This window comes from Vicia villosa, unplaced genomic scaffold, assembly GCF_029867415.1.
Source record: "Vicia villosa cultivar HV-30 ecotype Madison, WI unplaced genomic scaffold, Vvil1.0 ctg.004427F_1_1, whole genome shotgun sequence".
NCBI classification, from domain to species: domain Eukaryota; kingdom Viridiplantae; phylum Streptophyta; class Magnoliopsida; order Fabales; family Fabaceae; genus Vicia; species Vicia villosa.
In genome coordinates, this window is record NW_026706437.1 from 35,121 (window position 1) to 51,553 (window position 16,433).

The following is a 16,433-nucleotide window of genomic DNA, read 5'->3' on the forward strand; positions in this document are numbered from 1 at the left end:
ACTGTATATGGTTTTTCTCCTGAACAATGTTAAGCCGAGAAGCCACACTTCTGACCTAACCATTGATATGTCTTGTCTATTGTTTTGGATTATGACAGGTGGAGAGGTGGATGTTGCACAGATCATCTCTGAGGAGAATAGGACCGTGGCCTCAAGTGGTACCAAGTCAGGGACGAAGCCTTCTGCTCAGCTCGGTTTTCCGGGTTTGATAATGGGACTATGCAGGAAAGCTGGTGTTGAGTTTCCTGATGTGATGAGTATGAATCACACTAGTGTTGTGAACACTGGCTACATTCACAGACATTGCTCTTCTAAGCTTGGTGTTCGATAACACCCCCAGCCTCAGAACATGGTTCCTCCTGCTGGTGGAAGGTATAATGATGAGTTAGCTTGCAGGTACAATTGGGCGTATTTTTATGCCAACATGAGATCACAGGCTATGATTCATTATTCTCTCTGCAAGCTCTATCGCCACCAAGTTAATCCGGCGGATGTCCCCTCTTTTCCTACTAATGAGGAATATGAGGCTCATTGTGCATGGGCTGCGGAGAGGCCATTTTTCAGAGAGGGGGATGGAGAAGATGAAGATGAGGAAGGAGATGGCATGGAGCAGGATGATGAGGATTGAGGATTGAGGATATGTTGTGTTTATTTCTGTTGTTATTTAGCTTTTGTTTAGTTTTATAGCACTTTTATTTTACTTTATGTTGACTTAGTAAGTTAATTTTCTGTTGTTATTGACTGCTTTTGTGCCACCCGTATGCGGATGAAGTTTTGTGTATTTTGGTGGCCGTGGGTGCCACCCGAACATATTTTGTAGGCAACTTATGCCTTTGTTGATTAAGTATTTTGCTTTAAGTAATTTGTTCTTGTGTGGGCAATTTATGCCCTTGTTGTTATAATATTGTGTTTTAGTAGTAGAATAGTGTACATACATATTATATATGTTAATGTGCGCATAAATTTTTTTGTGTTTGTCTTGGAATAGAAGTGATGCTCTAAAGAAGAAAAGAGTACTAAGGTGTGTCAACATCAAAATTTGGATGGTGATAATAATATTCTTGATGATGTTCATACCAAGGTAAGCATTTTGTTGCTTTGCAGATTATAATGTGACTATGAATTAAGGGCTTTACACAAATTTTGTGTCACATTGCATTTTGAAAATCTTGTTTATGTTTGAATCAAATTTAGGACAAAACTAGATAAGTGAGTAGACTTCCACTTTGTACAAAAATAAGAGTGTTCTAGTGATTGATGTTAACTCAAATGATTCATGTTTAATCTTACTTTGTTATGAGACATTAGAACTTAGAATGGATCGAGGCAATTTTTTTTTTGAGTAGTATGAGAAAAACCAACATAAACAAGGCTACCCGTGAGTGTGCGATCTTTTGTAACCAATTTGGAGCCTAAAAATTTGTCTTTGTCAAGTGAATTAAAGAAAAATACAATGAATTTTGAACAAGAAAAGAGAAGTCTTGATTCACTTGAAACTTTCTTTGGTAAACACTTAACCCAATAGTACTTGAACCTTGAATGGAAAGCATTGATGTCTTTATAGATAAAAATGTTTAAAGTTGGGGAGAGATGTTCTTTAAAGATAAGAAAGAAAGAAAATGGTGGTGCAATGCATTCTTTGAAAAAGAAAAGAAATGAAAAGAAAAAAAAGAGAGAAAGAAAGAACAAATGGTAAAGAGAGAAAGAAAAATCTCAATGATCTAAAGAAAAGAAAGGAATGCATTGTATGGTGAAGAACAAAAGGGTAACATTTGAGTAGTCAAGTACATAAATAATGCTTTCCATGATCATTCACCCTTTTTTTGTTTCAATGACCGTGTACATATAATATCACTTGTTTGGAACCCAGGTCAAGTTACAACCGAATAAAGTCCTCAGTGATCTTTGTCTCTATTGTCTCGTGTGCATAGTGTAGATGAATATATGAATTGTTTTGGATGTGCATCATTCCTAGTGAGTGTGATATGTCCCTTATGCTATTATTGCAATTTTCCTTCATTTATTTTGTGAAGTGAAACTTAGGAGATTCATTCATGAACATTATCTTCTTAATGCAATTGTGTTGAAATGTTTGTGTTTAGAAAGTGGTTCATAGTCATGTTAGAATCTTGTACAAGCAAGGAAGACTTATCTTATAGGTATGCAACTCAAGTTTGAACCATTCAATTGATGTTGCTAACCTTGTGTGATTTGTTGATGTGTGTTTTTGAGCTAGCTTTGTTCGAGGACAAACAAAGATCAAAGTTGGGGAGAGTTGTTAGAATCCCAATTGTGTATATTTTGTATATGAATTTTGTGGTATTTCTTAAACTCTTATGCCAAGTTTGATTGCCTTTTGATATATTAGTATGTAAATAAATAGATTTGTGTTTATTTTGTATTTAAGTTAGTTTATTAACTTTTGTAATGTATTCTTTAGGTATTATCTACTTTTGGCAAGATGGAATAAAAAGAAATGGTGAAAACAAGCTTGCAATGAGATTGGAGGACTAAAAGAAGAATATTTATACCAGAAGGTCCGCTCAGCGGAGTCCAAGCGAACCTGGGCAGAAAGTTTTGGTCACCAAGTCCGCTCAGCAGAGTCCAAGCGGACATGGGCAAAGGCGAACATCAAAGTTGGTTCCGCTCAGCGGACCCCCTCGGCTGAGTGGACCTTGAAGACAAAGAAGATATTCTGGCTAGTCCGCTTAGCGGACCTGCCCCGCTCAGCGGACCTACTTTTTTAACTTTTGTTCTTAGCCACATAAATTTGATAATTAAGGGTAATTAACATAACTTTTATCAGAAGAGAACTTAAGGAAAAAATCTAAGGCAAGAGAAGGAGAGAGAAAAACCATATCATAAGTGTAAATCTAGATTTTCAAACATCTTTCTTTAATCTTCATGAGTTTGATGTCACTAAATCTTGATTTGTTGCTTGTTGTTGAAGCTTCCATGGCTATGGAGAGCTAAGTTTCATCTTGTGTCAAGATTAGAGGTAGTTAGTTTGTAAATATGTATTTTCTTTGATCTATTATGTATGAACTTGGTTAATGATTAATATATGGTGAATATCTTGTTGTTTATGTTTCATTTGTTGTTTTGGATCACTATTGAGAGATATGTTTCAAAGCTAGACCTAAAAGATATTCATCTATCAATAAACAAACTCTAGAGATAGATTTGTGAGTTGATAATCACATGTATCAAGCTTTTAAGATTATCACGTTGATTGTCGGCATGAGAGATCATCTAACGGTTAATATGATAATAATCACGATATTGCTTTAGAGATAAACGATATCGAGAGGATACGTGGTTGTATTAATCATTAATAGGTTCATATATATGATCGTTAGAGTACATATGAAGCAAACTAACGAACACTAATCTTAACACAGTTTTCTCAAATCGTTTTCAAACCCTATTTTATTGTCTTTACTTACTTTGCATGCTATTTACATTTCATGTCACCAAATTGTCACCCAAAACTTAACTCAAAATACACTAAGCTGTAGAACGGCGATAATATCGCATCAATCCCTGAGGAGACGATATTAGAAATACTTATCCTATGCTTTCTAACAGTAGGCTCATTTCACTATTCCAGAATGTTGTGATAAATACAAGGATGGTAAAATCTATGATCCGTTGAAGAAGGAATGGATTGAATATGAAGGAGAGCGATGGAGAGGTTTTAAGACACAACTCAGAGACGAATATGTTAATAATCCTAAAAAAGATCTCGCTCCTGTACATATCAGGTATAATTATATTAAAGAAGAAGTATGGGAAGAGTTTCTGAAGTCTTGAGATACCCCCGCATTTAAGGTTATTAGGAGTTATATTTGAGTTTTTTTCAATAACATTTTATTATGCTTAGTGATTACTTTTTTAGTTTATAATTAATAGGAAAAAAATCAAAAGGGTAAGGAAAATGTGGGTAGGAATGTATACCCACACATATTATCTCGTGGAGGATATCACTTGCTTGTGGAGACAATTAAAAATGAAAGGATATCACTGAGAGATGATTCTACATTAGATGATAATGATAGTCCATCTCCACCGTCACACCATGAGTTATGGAAGAAAGCACGACAAAAGAAAGGGGGAGAATACACATTAAAATCTACACAAGTTATTGCTCAGAAAATTGTAAGTAAAACTTGGAAATTACTTCAAGTATCATTATATTTGTGATTGATAAAAACTATTGAAATTAGTTGTGGTTTTTGAATTTTGTAGGATTCTCTAGTTGAAGAAGCTGAAAAAGGTGTCTTTGTTCCAGATGGACGTAACGATATCTTAACAACAGCCATTGGAAAATCTGAGTATGGCGGTCGTGTTCGTGGTGTTGGAAAAAATGGAAGTAGTCGAAGGAAGCGGAAAAAGAAGTTGTTCAGCTGCTAAAGGAAGCACAAAAGACGTGGAAGTTGACGATGTTCAGAGATTGTTACTCATGGTTGTGAAAATGACTGACAGATACTTGGAAAAGGAATTAAGTCATTGTTGATTTGTCGCTAATTTTTATATGTCAGCTAAGTGTATCAGAGAGTTGTTGATGGGTTTTCATTGGCTTGATGTGTCTACTCTGCAAGTTTGGTGCACGTAAGTACATTTTCTTTTTTTATTACTGTAAATATCTATTAATATGTTATATCTCTCATCACTTTGAATCTAATGTTTATTTTAAAATTATTCAGGTATATTCATCGTGTATGAATTGATAATTCCACATAAGAAGTATATGGAATTATGGACCCTGCTATGTGTATATATGTTGATATTGTGATGAAAACTCAAGCAGGTGTTAAAAAATACATACAAGATAAGTTAGAGAGGGAAAACAGAGTGTCACTTACTACCACTTATTCTTGGATAAGATTTTATGAAATTGTGTTTTGTATTTTTTAATTTTGTTAACATAGATATTTTATGTGACTTTTGTGTTTCCACACACGTACAAACGGCATTGGCAATTAATAGTCATGTGTTCGAGAGACAATATTGTGGTCGTCTTTTGTTGACTTCATCTGGAAATTGATGAAACCATGAAGAAAATTGTTACAAAGTAAGTTAATCTTTAATGTGAATTTTGTTATATATATATATATATATATATATATATATATATATATATATATATATATATATATATATATATATATATATATATATATATATATTGTTACAAAAGTAATTTCATATTTTATGTGGCTTTATATGGATTTTTTCTGAATTAGTGCTTTTGGGATTCATCAAATGACAAATGGTAATAGAAAAAACAACAATCGTTTGGCCATTTCAATAAGAAGGATTACAAAGATTTTTCTGACACCAATGGAGCAATTATCTTTGGATTATGTGCCTTAATCTTTTGGATGACATGTACTTCAAGTTGTGGCAAATGGAAACTACTTAGATCTATGACATGTATTTGGTCATTTAGAAGAAACAGACAACTCTTCTTTGCATTTGTCAAGATATTGTAACGATATATCAATTTATAGTGCAAGTGCTTTTTTTTCATATAGGTATTTAGATACTTTTATCAATCATTAAATATATTTATGTTGATTAAATAACATGTGATTACTTTTCCCTTTTTAGTGCAAGAGTTATAGATTTCTGACTGTAAGACTCAACCATTTACAATTATATCAACTATGATTTCTTTGATTAAAATATAAGGTATGATGTTTATAATACAATAAGGCTTTTAAATATGATTTATTTAATTGTGTAATTACTTACATAAAAATAAAACACTACAATCATATATAACATGTCTCCTCTGTTGCAATCCTATTACAAGCATGTGAAAAGGGGACTATGCTTGTACACTACAGAAAGTATTTATAGTGTTCAACCACCACTAAAAATAATTCATTTTAGCTTAACTTAATCTAATTTGTTGGCTAGGCCCATGCTACAAGTTACTTTTATTCATATTGAGATATCCGTATGTCCGTACGGAAATAGATTTGGACCGCGTATTTATCATCAGTTTGTCATAAAAATTAAAAAAATTAAAAAATTAAAAAATTTAATTGGAAAAATAATATAAATTTGGGATGGAAGATGAATGTTTATGTATTTATATATAAAAAATTCTTAAGAAAAACTAATAAACACAAATGTTGTAAAAAAAAATGTGAAAGTTAAAAAAAATTCAGAAACTTTATGATAAAAGAGCTTTGAAAGTATAAATAAAGAGAGAGAAATTTTTTAAAAAAATTAATACTAATTGAAAATCAAGTTACAAATAAGTTAACATATCAGTAAAAAATGATAAACATCAAAAAGTATAAAAATAAATTGATATACATATTTAATTTTGGAGATTGGTTGAAATTTTAGAAAGATGAAAAGTCACTAGAGAGACATTAATTGAGACTCTTATTGACACTGTAGCAAGATCCTAAGATGGCTAAACTTATCTTCTGTTTTTCACAACAATGCTCTACATAATCTATATCAGTTTCGTGTCTTAATCAGTGGTGGTAAGACCGTTTTAGAGATGCGTACCGTCATATGGTTCGCGTGTGTTTGGACACTGTGGAGGAATCGTAACGAGAAGATTTTCAAGAATGGTGGATGAAAAAATGCAAAAATATTTGAAGATATTCAACTGCTATCATGGAAGTCGATCAAGAGTAAGATGGCCAGTTTCAGCTACGATCTTAATCACTGGATGAGATTTCCAAAGGACTGCATTAAGGGGTGCTCTACATGATTGTTTGTGGTGATCTGTTTGCAATAACTCTGCTTAATAGTTGTAGCCTTGCTTCTCTACATTGGTGCAACTCTGTCTTACAAACCAGAAGTTTTATAGTGCTTTGTGTATTGGTGCAATTCGGGACTACTCTATAGTACTGCTCGACATTTCCAGGGTTTTCTCTATATCTGCAGCAAGCTTGTGCAATTTTTTGGGTCTGGCTCAGCAGCGGAATTCGACCACGAATGGATGAATTTTTAAGAATGCCATCGTGTCATGAGGCTTCTGTCTCAGATATGAAAATATGGTGTTGACTAATTTGGTTTGGAGTTGTTGCTCACATGATTGTTGTACTCCTTATTTGTTAGTTTTATTTGGTAATTAGCAGGGTCTGTTTTGGGTCATTTTGAGCAGGGTCTAGACTAAATTAGCAGAGCCTTTTTTTCTTTGACATGAGGGTATTGGATTCTGTATCTGGTGTTGAAAATTTGAACTTTAATTTCCTGTACTTAAGGCATTGCTTTTGCCTTCTCTTTTAGAATAATTATAATTTTGCTTTTGTCCTTTAAAAAAAACAAAGCTTTCAAAATTTGTAATTAAAAAATAAATAAATAGAATACTCTAAGAATAGACATATTCCCCTCTTCAACTTTCTATATCCTTAGACTATTTACAATGGCTTCCAAATTCAACACCCTACTTTTTCACTTTTTATACTCCACGCCATCTTCTCTCTCTTCCACCTAATAATTCAACACACATTCAACTTTTACTCACTACAATAGTTTTGTTTAATAAAATTCAACACCCTACTTTATCACCATTCACAACACACTGAAAATTCAAATAATCACAACAACCAATAGGATTTTGCAAAATATTGTATGTGCCCCCCACTCTCATTCATTCAACATGTTGAATTCTTTCAACACAAAGTAATCCACGTCATATTAAACAAGCTATTAAACATATCATTGCATGAATTCAACAGTTGAAAAAAAATTTCAACACCCCCATTGTACATAGTCTTACATAGAGAAACGAAACATCTTTTCAGGTCCGAAGGCAGCAGAGTATCAGCGGGATGCTGCACAGTTTCAGGTTGAGTCTGATAAGTCGGAGCCAAAAGAAACAAAAAATTATGGGAAAGAAAATATCAAGTTGACAGACGGAAGCCATACCGTCCATAGAACGAATGCTCCACAACAACATGAAGGACGCAGCAACGCAGGGCGGGCCCTGGGTCAGGGCAAGCAGACCCAAAGCCCAAGACCACCTAAAAAATGGGGGCTCATATTTTAAGGGTTTCGGTTTAGAAATTATAAACTAAACTATTTATGTATATGTTATGTTGAATTAATGAACACAAATCCAACTACAGTGCAGCGGTTGTGTTCGTTAAGTTTGGTTCTTTGAGTTGATATGCAATTTTTTTTCAATTGTTTTCAAAAACTATCATATGTAATTTTTTTTCAATTATTTTCAAAAAGTGTCATATTTTATAATATTAAAATTAAATCAGTTAAACAACCATAGGTTGTTACTTTATATTCATATTAAAATTTTATTAATACTAATATTATTTTTAATTAAAGGGTTAAGTATGTTTTTGGTCCTTATAAATATCTCAAATTTCATTTTTAGTCCCTATTAAAAGATGACATATTTTAGTCCTCATAAAATTATTATGCACGTAGTTTTAGTCCCTACTGTTAAACCGATGTGTATTTTTGAATGATCATTTTACAGACATGTTTAGAACGTTATAATAAGTTCCTTAAAAAATCAAAATTTGATTTATAAGTCGAGAATTGCATTAATTTTATCATTATCTTTTGAAATTTAAAAAATTTATATTTAATTCTTATCATTATAAAAAATTCTATAATTTGGTAAAAAAATATTTTATATTCTAAACACGTATGAAAAAAATTATTCAAAAATTTAAAATTTTAAAGATAATTAAATAGTTTTCAAAATCTTAAAAAATAGTAGGGACTATAACTACATGCATAAAATTTTTATAGGGACTAAAATATTTTTTTTAACAGGGTCTAAAAATGAAATTTGAAATATTTATAGGGACCAAAAACATACTTAACCCTTAATTAAATCATTATGATTAAATATATATAATTAAATTAATAAATTTAGAATATTTTTGAACAACAATTAATTTAGTTTATCAAAGTATTTTTAAGGTCTTATTATTTTTTAATTAGTTTGACTTTTTTCACGTTATTGTATAAATTCTAATAAAATTTTGAAGTATTTTACCTTGCCTTATAATTTTAAATATATATTAAGGTCCATTTTTATTTTTTGTCTATGGCCTCTTAAATGTCAGGACTGACCCTGCAGCAACGCAGAATGTGTCCATGGTGAAGCAGCCGAGGAAAAAGTTGAAAAGGAGATTTCTACAGGACCTATGGTTGACGACGCTTAGCATGATCACATATCTATATATCAGATACGGCAAGGTAAAATGATTATGGTTATTATGTAAGTCCATTATAAAGATAGTAACCAACACACATGTAAAGGGTAGGCCGCTTTTGCACTACTACAAATAATATTTTTTATGGCGAAATTTACACCTCGAACAATGAAAAACGATGGTATCAGTCCTGGGAGCGCCATGTTTTATTAATTTTCTAATAAAAAACTTTAGCCCTCAAATATTTAATAAAATCGAGGTAAGGTAGCAATAAGGGATCTCGCTTCGACACCCAATTGGTGCATTTTATGTTTTTTTTTCAATTGTTTCATAGTTATTTCTCACTCGGCGTCTTTCCAATGAAATTTTTATTTTTTTATTTGTTCCATTAGTATTTACCTCGGCTATATGGTCAACTGAGAGGTAAAATATTTTGCATTAAGAATTTCATAAAAGTAATTTTAAAATCTTATTTTAATACTTTATTTAATATACTTTAACCCCTTCGTTTTTTTTATATAACAGACGTGGTAAATTTTTAAAATGAATTCTCATAATATGGCGCTATGAAGTTTTTTTTATATTTCATATTTTTAATAAATGGATTTTGTGTAAAACCGACATGACACTTATTTTGCATGAAATACTTCAGAGTACTATCTAGTTTCTAACTTTTCATTTACCTATCAACACTCAAAACTATCAACACTCAAATGTCAATTCGTCATTTCGCAAAAAACCTAGGCGATTTTCAAGCTGATATTCATCAAAACTCTTCCAAAAGATATTCATAAAGCATCATTTTCACAAGTAGGTTTGTTCTTCCCTGAAGTGTTATTTTGTATATTCATCAACGTTAGTTTTTCAATGAAATAGTCTCTTGATTATTTTGTTTAGGGTTTCTTTATTAGTTTGTCTATTGATCATTATTCAAGGTATGATCATATCTTTACATGAGGAGTGGTGGTGCGATCATGCTACATATGTAGTATTTTCTTTGTTAGAATTGCCTACTCTTCCCTTCTTGCCGCTTAATTATCATAACTTGACTCATAAAAGGTTAGTCGCATTCTAGTTTAGGTTTGGATAGTTTAGGTTTGGACGAGTTCAATATTGTATAACATTATTATTTTTTATTGACAACTACTGAATCATAAAGTGTCTACAACAAAAAGTTGTCTTAGGCAGAAATTGATAGCCGACCACAAAGTTATTCCATATGTTTATTGTCATGACTTTACAAAGTATGTTAGTCGTTTGTTCTTCACTTGTAAAGTGATAGACTGTCTTTGGTATATGATATTTGGGAAGTTTTGAGTTAGTCTTATATAATGATCTTAGTATTGATTTTGATATTTTAAGTCAATCGTGTGTAGTGCCAAAATCTGAGTTAGTTTTGACCCTAATATGGAATTATATCAAAATCTCATATTGAGGTCATTTTCTTAGACAAGGCATCAACTGTTAAGAAGTTAGTGAACTAAGTTATCTTTTCTTTGTAAATGTGATTTTTATTGTTAATTTAGGATTTTACTGTTGAAAAGGGAGTAGTCTATTTGAGTGACTGATATGTTATGTTGTTTTTGATTGTTAATTTAGGATTTTTCTTTCGCCGAAGTTTCACTTTGTTGTTTTTTCACTTTTATTTGTATTAAAACTTATGGTTCTTCAAAACTCGTGTGTGCCTGAGTGCATGCATGTGAGTGTCATAAAAACTCTTTTATTACTAGTCCAATTCGTTATCAAACCCTTGAGTTAAGAAATTATCTTGCTTTCTTTGAAAAAATTAAGGTTTTAGACGAAAGATTAACTGTGGGGATTATTTGGATGGCGGTTGTGTGGAACATTTAGATTATGCGGAATGTCATATTATTTAGGGGTAGCATTTTTAGTTTTGACGAATGTGTCAGTGCGATAGTGCTATCTTCTTGGAAGTGGTTTAGAGCAGTTAATATTTCTTCTGCGTCCTGTAATTTTCACGTTTGTAATATTTTACCTCTCAGTTGTATAAAGAGGTAAGTGTTAGTTCTGTTGTATTTTGACGATTCGAGATTAATTCCATTACCTAATGAAAAAAAAATTACTAGTATATTAGATTGTCTTTTAAATTAATTTTTAAATATTTAAAAAATTTTCATAATTTATTTTAACTATCTTTTTTACGTGCAATATATATATATATATATATATATATATATATATATATATATATATATATATATATATATATATATATATATATATATATATATATATATATATATATATATATATATATATATATATATATATATATGAAGATAAATTTAATAAGTTTATTAATTTTTTAGTCATTTAAATTATGTCACTAACTCATTTTTATATCGCTATATGTTCTATTAAAACTTATTCAAATCACTTATTTAAGTATTTTCATATTAAATAATTTATGTTTGATTTCACATTTGAAACATATAAAATCCTTTTAAATATATAAAATTGATTTTGAAAATATTTATTTATAAATATAAATAATTTTGATTTCATAATTGATTTTAATTTAAAGTTAAAATCTATTTCGATTCCCTTCTATATAAATATATTTAATATGAACACACTTAAATTCACTTTTTTTTATTCAAGATCAAATTCAACTAAACTCTCTGTTTTTAGTAATGTTGAATGTATTTTCTAAATAATGTGTACAGTTTTTGTGTGTGCTAATAATAATAATACGACCATGGATGAAGAATCATTTTCTTTTTAATAACGTAGCTGAGAGTATCATTTTCCATCACTTTAAATAAATCAAAATAAATAGCACCAACAACTCTACACTCTAACCCACCATTTGTCAGTGAGTGACCTAAGGTAGGAGCATAACGAAAGAAGCCATAAGAAGCGATTTTATATCTAAGCTCTCACACTTGCGTTTCTGCATAATTCAATCCTTCATATATAAAGGTAAATCTTCATCTATGCTCTTCTCTTTCTTCATTTTCCACAATTTGCTTAATAATTTCTTCAAGTTACTGATCTGATATTTTTTTTCTTTCAATCGATCGTTTCATGATAGTAACTTTATGTTAAACTATAATTCAATGGATAATATCATGAATGATCTCTATCTTCATTTCAATCACTAATCAGGATTTGTTTTGTCATATTTTCCTTTGGATTAACCCTAATCCTTTTAGAACTGGTTGTACAAAAATTTCTGGTACATGTTTTTTCTCCTAGATTAAGATGGTTCAAGAAATGTCTATTTCTAATTGTCCTTCGAAATAGATATTTATTGGGGGTAATTTGTTAGCTGGAGATTTCGACATGATGTTTGTGTTCTTTGAAGACATATGTCTCGAGGAAAGAATGGTTTTTAATGGCTATTTTTAAGATTACTATGGGTCAGGATTATTTTCTAATTAAAGTAAAATATAAGTGAATTATCTAGGGAATAAAAGACTTAGGATATTCTGACATATTTTATTATTATTCGTAAAGACACGTTGTTTCGCATTGAGGAGTTTCGAGCGGGAAGATTTGAATTTTAAAGTGTTTTGTTTGAATCAAGAAGGACACGTGGAACTCCAGGAATTTAAAGCGCATGCAAACGAGCAATGTGGCATCTCATTAGAGTAAGACCGTTAGGGTCGAATTAGTATAAATAAGGGTCTTAGTGGTAGGATCCAGAGGTGTTCATTTTGTACAAATAACTCACAAATCACTCAAGTACCAAGCGTAAGAGAAAGAGTTTTCACTGAGAAATGTACGTGTAACACCATTATATTTTCAATATTTATCCCATGTTTTGTAAACACAAGTCATTTAAATACCTTTGCATTTCATGTCGAATCGTTTACGTTTACAGTCCAGTCATTTCGAATTACTTTCTCCAATTTCTTTCCTTGCATTGTATTTTATATTGTCTTTTATATCAAGCCTTAGATTAAAGCATTTCTTGTAGAAGTAAAACTCAGAAATATGACTTCAATCATTATGATAGGCACTTTCCGACACATGTCCTAGGATCAATCTAGTCAATCCTGCGAGTAACCAAAGTATACTTAATAATTTGGAGGACTAGCGGTTGTTTACCGAAATCACTGTAACAATTTTCTAATAGAAAAAAATGTATATTAAACGTAATTAACATTCTATGAAAAAAATAAGAATAATTAACATTAAATTGTGTCTAAAAAAATCAGAAACAAAATTGAAAGCACCAAAACTAAATTGTGTCTAAACAGCCTTTTGTAACTTCATGTTCCCGTTAATTAATATTCAGTATTTTTATCAGTAACTTCATGTTACTGTTAATATTTAATATTTTGCTCATGAACTTCATTCCCGTTAATTTCAAAATATTTTGATAAGTAATCATGTTCCCGTTAATATTCAATAGTTTGATTAGTAACTACATGTCCATGTTAATATTAAATATTTTAATCAGTAACTTCAGGTTCCCATTAATATTTAATATTGTGATCAGTAACTTCATTTTAATCAGTAGCTTCAGGTTGCTGTTAATATTCAATATTGTGATAAGTAACTTCATGTTCCCGTTAATATTCAATATTTTGATAAGTAATTTCATGTTCCTGTTAATATTCAATATTTTGATTAGTAATTATATGTCCATGTTAATATTAAATATTTTAATCAGTAACTTCAGGTTCCCGTTAATATTCAATATTGTGATCAGTAATTTCATGCTCCTGATAATTTTCAATATTTTAATCAGTAACTTCAGGTTGCCGGTAATATTCAGTATTGTGATAAGCAACTTCACGTTCCCATTAATATTCAATATTTTGATTAGTAATTTCATGTTCCCGTTAACTTCAGGTTCCCGTTAATATTCAATATTGTGATAAGTAACTTCATGTTCCCATTAATATTCATTATTTTGATCAGTAACTTCAGGTTGCTGTTAATATTCAATATTGTGATCAGTAAATTTACGTTCCTGTTAATATTTGTTATTTTAATTAGTAACTTCAGGTTCCCGTTAATATTCAATATTGTGACTAGTAACTTCATGTTTCCGTTAATATTCAATATTTTGATCAGTAATTTCATGTTCTCGTTAATATTCAATATTTTAATCAGTAACTTCAGGTTTCCGTTAATATTCAATATTGTGATCAGTAACTTGATGTTTTCGTTAATATTTAATATTTTGATCAATAATTTCATGTTTCCGTTAATATTCAATATTTTAATAGTTCGTTAATTTTCATATTTAAATATTTGAATTAATAGTTTTATTTTTCTATTTTATATAATTTTCATATTAGAAGAAAATAAATTTATTAAAATGTTAATTACAATTAAATATTTATTAAATATTTGAATAGTTTCCCTTTTTCAAATCATTATTATCATCCATAAAATTACTAACAAAATGATTGCATTCTAATTATTATTAGAAATAAACATTTTTGACATTTATGATTATTAAATAAATTATAATTAAAGCCATTTAAATGTTAAGAATTTGGTCATACTCATATACTCATATGAAACGTTTTTAATTTGTATGAGATGGATCTCCCCATTTTTAAAACATATTTATTTCTATTATTCTCTATGATATGATGAAATTTTATGAATTTAGTCTTAATTATATTATAAAATATAATATTTTTTATAAATGTAGTTATTACATTGTATTTTTTTAAGAAAAAGATCTTGAATATTGATTTCAAACACACATCTAAAACCAAATTCCAAAACACATAAAGTCAAAACCATAACTCATAAATATTAATTTTTACTTAATTGTGACTCTCGCTGCCCGCCGCCACTGTTGCTCCTCTAAAATGAAGATAAATTTAGGAAATTTCTTTCCCTACCTCCCTCTTTTCTTGACCACCTCTGGTGAAAAACCCAAAATACCCTCACTTCGGGAATGCATTTTGGAAACGCTTTTTTTTTTTCAAAATTTGTCTTATTTCGGAAATGCACTTCCGAAAACACGAAAAAAAGGTGTTTTCGGAGATGCATTTCCGAAAACACCCCTTTTTTGGGTTTTCGGAGATGCATTTCCGAAAACACTTTTTTTTTTGGGATGGGGTGTCTTCGGAGATGCATATCCGAAATATTTCAAGATCAAATTGGTCTTGGAATGTTTCGGATATACACTTCCGAAAGAATTCAATAATTATTAAAAAATTAAAATCAAGGTGAATCAATACAATTAATAGGTATAGAATCAAAGTGAATCAATAAAATGAAGGTGAATCAATCAAATCAAGGTCAATCAAAATTTCCTAAACAATTTTAAATTTTAAAGTTAAAAATAATTTTTAACTTATATAAATATATAATATATAAATATATAATAATTAATATATAAATATATAATAATTAATATATAAATATATAAATATATAATAATTATTATAAATTAAAACACTCATTTTTTTAATTTTATAATTATTATATAAATATAAATATATTTATAATTAATATATAATAACTATTATATAAATATATAAATATATAATAATTTTTATAAATATATAATAATTATTATAATTATTATATAAATATATAAATTAAAACACTCATTTTTCTTATAAATATATAATAATTATTATAAATATATAAATAAAAAATTATAACCTATTTTGTAAGTGAAATTATTTTAATTTTTTTAATTAAAATTATTTTAAATTTTAAAATATGAATCAGGATAGAAATATATAATAGCTATTATTCATAACTCATAAATTATATCAAAATATATAATTATTATTATTCATTATCATAAATTATATCAAATTTATGATATGTGAATTAATTAATATCCTAAAATTAATTTTTGGGATTTTTTTAGATTTTTTTTGTTGTTTCGGAGATGCATCTCCGAATTAGTCAAAATCCTAATTTTTGGTATTTTTTCGGAAATGTATTTCCTGAAAAAATTTAGAAAAAAAAATATTTCGGAAATGCATTTCAGAAGCAGGGTAAAATGGGGTTTTCGCTGGGGTGACCCCATAGGGAGGGGGTAAAGAAAAAATCTAAATTTAATTAATTTATTAGGTTGTTAGTCATTTAAACTTATGTCATCAACTCGTCTTCATATCACTTTGTTTTTTCGTAGTTCATTTTCCTCTTTTCATATGTTTTATTTTGAAGGCAACTATTTTCTATTTAAACTTATTCAAATCACTTATTTAGGTATGTTCATATTAAATAAATAAATTTTTTAAAAGAGGTGAAACTTTTAATGAAGGAGCTGCGAGATTCCATCACTTTATCAACACAGATATGTCTGCCACTATATTAATG